Consider the following 3,884-nt stretch of genomic DNA (forward strand, 5'->3'; position numbering starts at 1 on the left):
ACCATTGTGAACAATGAAACCACATCAAAACTCACAAGGATTTCCCCGGGCGATAACGACAACGAGTGCAATCTCTGAACAAAATGGGATGAGTCCTTTATAAAGCTGTCCGTTTTTCCAATTTTTGGCTGTAATAGTTTGGCTAGATATTTTGCAATATTATAGGTCGGACTTCCAATGGCGCTCACAATGGGTCTCAGTGGTACATCCGGTTTATGGATCTTGGGTAGTCCGTAGAGCCTTGGTGGGAGTGCTTCTGATTTTTTCAGTTTTGCCAACTCCTCGGATGGAGATGTCATATCCTTAATTAATTTGTTCGTTATTCTTAGTATCCGTGCCGTCGGATCCCGTGTCAACTTTTTGTACGTTGACGAGGTCAAAAGTTCTTTAATTTTGACTTCGTAGTTCAATGAAGACATGACCACAGTTGCATTGCCCTTATCAGCTGGCAACACGAGAATCTCCTTATCCTCATTCAGCGTTTTCAGGGCTTTTCTTTCACTGAAAGTGAGGTTGCTCTTCGGAGGCTTTGAGCGTTGTAAAATTCTCGAAGTCTCGGCCCTTATCTGTTCATTGAAACAAGAAAATTTGTGTCCCTGAAAAAATAATTATTTCTGTAGACTCCCTATATGCGAGTCGGGGCCAAAATGTATGCATATGTGCCCGCTTTGTGTTTAAGGTGCGTCAAGTAGAAAACCGATGCTAAAAGTTCTGAGAATATAAAAATTCCTCATAAAAGAAAGTATTTTGCGCGCAGCCCATTTGTCTTAGGACATGATTGGACTTAGAAAATAATGAAACTTGACGATTTAATAAAGTCGGATTCTGAGACACAATGAACACGCTGCTTATGCTTATTTAAAGCTCCGCTTAAGCTTATGGAAAACCTATTGGGAAAATGGCAGAACTGGCTTGCGCCCAATTTATTATTTCAGTGAACAAATTCTAGTGTGTGTGTGAACAAAAATTAATAGACAGTGAACTAGTTTTAAGCAGAGTCGCTTTTGCAAAATTTGTCAATGATATTAGCTACAGCTCAATTTTCATTAGTAATTTTTTTAGTAAAAGTAATCTTTTTGCGTTTTTTTGTTTATAATGAGACAACTAATATGATTGCCACTGATTTCACAATTAAACTGGATCCTGACTTGGATGTCTTATACATATCAAAATTTACCATAGTTGATTACAAACTTTTGCGATCTAATCTGGTTTGAATTCCATATAAACCAAATTATTATAAAACAGTTGAAAATGTCCAATGCTATGCTATTATAGCCATTTCAATTATACTGACTGCTATGATTAATCGGTCTAGTAGATATTAATACCGCGTTTCTAAAATAACCAGCAATTTTAAGGAACAACAGACTTGCGGCGCACCCACAAGTATACAGAGTACCTGCATTGCATACGAATAGAGCGTAAGCTTGCCAATTAACAACTTCTAACAAGATTGCCAATTTGCGCCCTTCCTTCGCCTCCCGGATCAAATATAATCACCGATTTTTCTCTTCAAGCTAATTATTTTACGTCAAAGTAATTCTCTTTTACGCCGCACACATTTTAATTGGCCCACAGTGGGTTTGTTATTATAGAACCTCAGGCCGGCCAAATTGGAAAAGTGCTAATGGCTTAATTTTGCTTGGCGTAGGGCAGTCTGTTCTATGGGTAATTTGGAAAGTAATTAAAACTTGATGTACTTAGTAAATCGGAAAGTGTAATGGCAGTGCGAAATAAGTACTTGCACAGTTTGACCCAAATTTCAATTTGTCGATTGGCGTCAATTTGCTAACTATTTTATTAAGCTGAAAAGCGAAATATTTCTTCTTGACTTGAAAACTTGAAAAGTTTTATTTAGTGTTTTTCATTTCAAATCTATTCTAAAAGGCATGAAATTTACAAATTTAATTACACAATAAATGATATATTACAAATACTGCAACTAAACGAAGAGTTGCTGACTGAGACTGCTACTGATATATTTCTCCGTAACGCGATATTATTTGGTAACCGAAAAATTATAAACACACTTCAAACATAAGTCTTGAATCTTTAACTATTAAATATATCAGCATCTCAAGTTATTTTGACTTTTAATGTGCATAGCATGGACGACTGGTTTTGAGCGAAGATGCACGCACACATTTTAATCCTCACAACACAATTAAGAAAAACTCCGACAAATGCGAAGGTTAAAGCTGAAAACCAGCTAGGAGAGCAAATGACGTGTTTTTTAAAGTTGATTTTGATTAGAAGAAACTCTTAACAAACCGCGAAAACAAAAATCTACACAGTTCTGGAAATTTGCAGAACCATATTTTCGCTTTTAATTTGAGTTTCTATCTGAAATAAAGAATAAAACCGCAAAAGTTACTGTTTTGGATACGAAGCAAAACTGCTTTTTACAGCAAAAAAAAATGTGTGAAAAAAATGAACACAAAACATTGCCACTTATTAATATATTTTTTGAAAGCATACAAACAAACACACATTATACTACTATTATGTTTATATAAACTTTCATAATAAATATAAAAGTAGCAGTATAAAAAGTTACCAAAACCTTCTTAAATTGGTACCTCCCGATGGAAATATTCGATATTCAAAATCCACATAAATGATCCATCACAGACGTGTAAATATACTACTTTTAGACTATTAGCCTTCATATATAACTCGAACAGACAAAAATCAAAATATAGATGTTGATGCAAAAAGTGTCCACCTACTCACCAAAAAAAAAAGAAGTAAATAAAAAAAAATCCATGAAATCCATGAATTTCTTAAGTAGTTGTATTCCTTGCTCAGTAAAAACAGTATAAGCTAATATGACCTTAACTTTGATTGGTTTTTGTTAGTTTGGGTTTAAACCAATAAACAATGTGGCCGTTTTTATTTTTTTTTAATGTTATAATAGTTCAAATGTTAATGGAAATTTGTTTTTTGACATTTTAAACAAGATCCTAAAATATTTGCATAACATTATCAAACTCACTGTGTGTATAATATTCATTAAAAAACGGGTGATTTTGATAAAGAACATATTTTTCAGTAGTCGATTTGAGTTTGAACGTAATTTCAAAAGGTGGAAAACCAGCAAATAAAATGGAGCAATACATTTATTAGGACGATAAATGTCGAGAAAAAATATATTTTTATAGTAAAAAGTCTACAGCAATTTATCCATTTAAAAATGTACTTCATCAATTTACAAAGTATTTCAAATTAGCGTTCTAAGACCTAAGATATTATTTGTAGACAATTTAACTAAACTTATTACAGGTAAACAACCTGTAAAATAGATATTTAACCGCAATGTTAGAACTAATTATATTAAAGTGTCCGATGCACCCTGCTATAGCTACTAGATCCTGCAACGACCGCAATAATTCTGTCGCAAAATCAGTGCCCTGATGATTCCAGCCACCATACATTTCAAATTCAGGAATTACTGCATCGGAATCCCAAATAGACATGTTATGAAAATGTGGTCGGATCCGCATAACCTTGTCTCGAATTTGCGTTCGGCCTGTCAGTGAAGATGCCGTTAACTAATTAACTAATTAATAACATTGCTGAGTTCAGCTTGTAACCTGAACTTCGCGAATCCCGATTAGTATTATTTAGTAAGCAAGGCATTTAGTTTAAGCAAGTTGTATAAAAAAATACTTTTTTCAACTAGTCACTAAAACTATTTGCAAAAATAACACATTTAATTCATTTTTCCCAAAGAACTACATGTATGTTTTCTTCTTTTTACAGCTTCCTTCATTAACAGTGAAAAAAGGCAAAAGTAAGTAATCAAGTTACAAATCGCATACCTAGAATTGCCACAGACCTTAGCAAATTAACTAAAACCTATTCCAATTTATTTTTATATA

The sequence above is a fragment of the Dendroctonus ponderosae genome, unplaced genomic scaffold (assembly GCF_020466585.1).
Source record: "Dendroctonus ponderosae isolate FM_Combo_2020 unplaced genomic scaffold, Dpon_F_20191213v2 Dpon_F_20191213_1, whole genome shotgun sequence".
Classification (NCBI taxonomy): domain Eukaryota; kingdom Metazoa; phylum Arthropoda; class Insecta; order Coleoptera; family Curculionidae; genus Dendroctonus; species Dendroctonus ponderosae.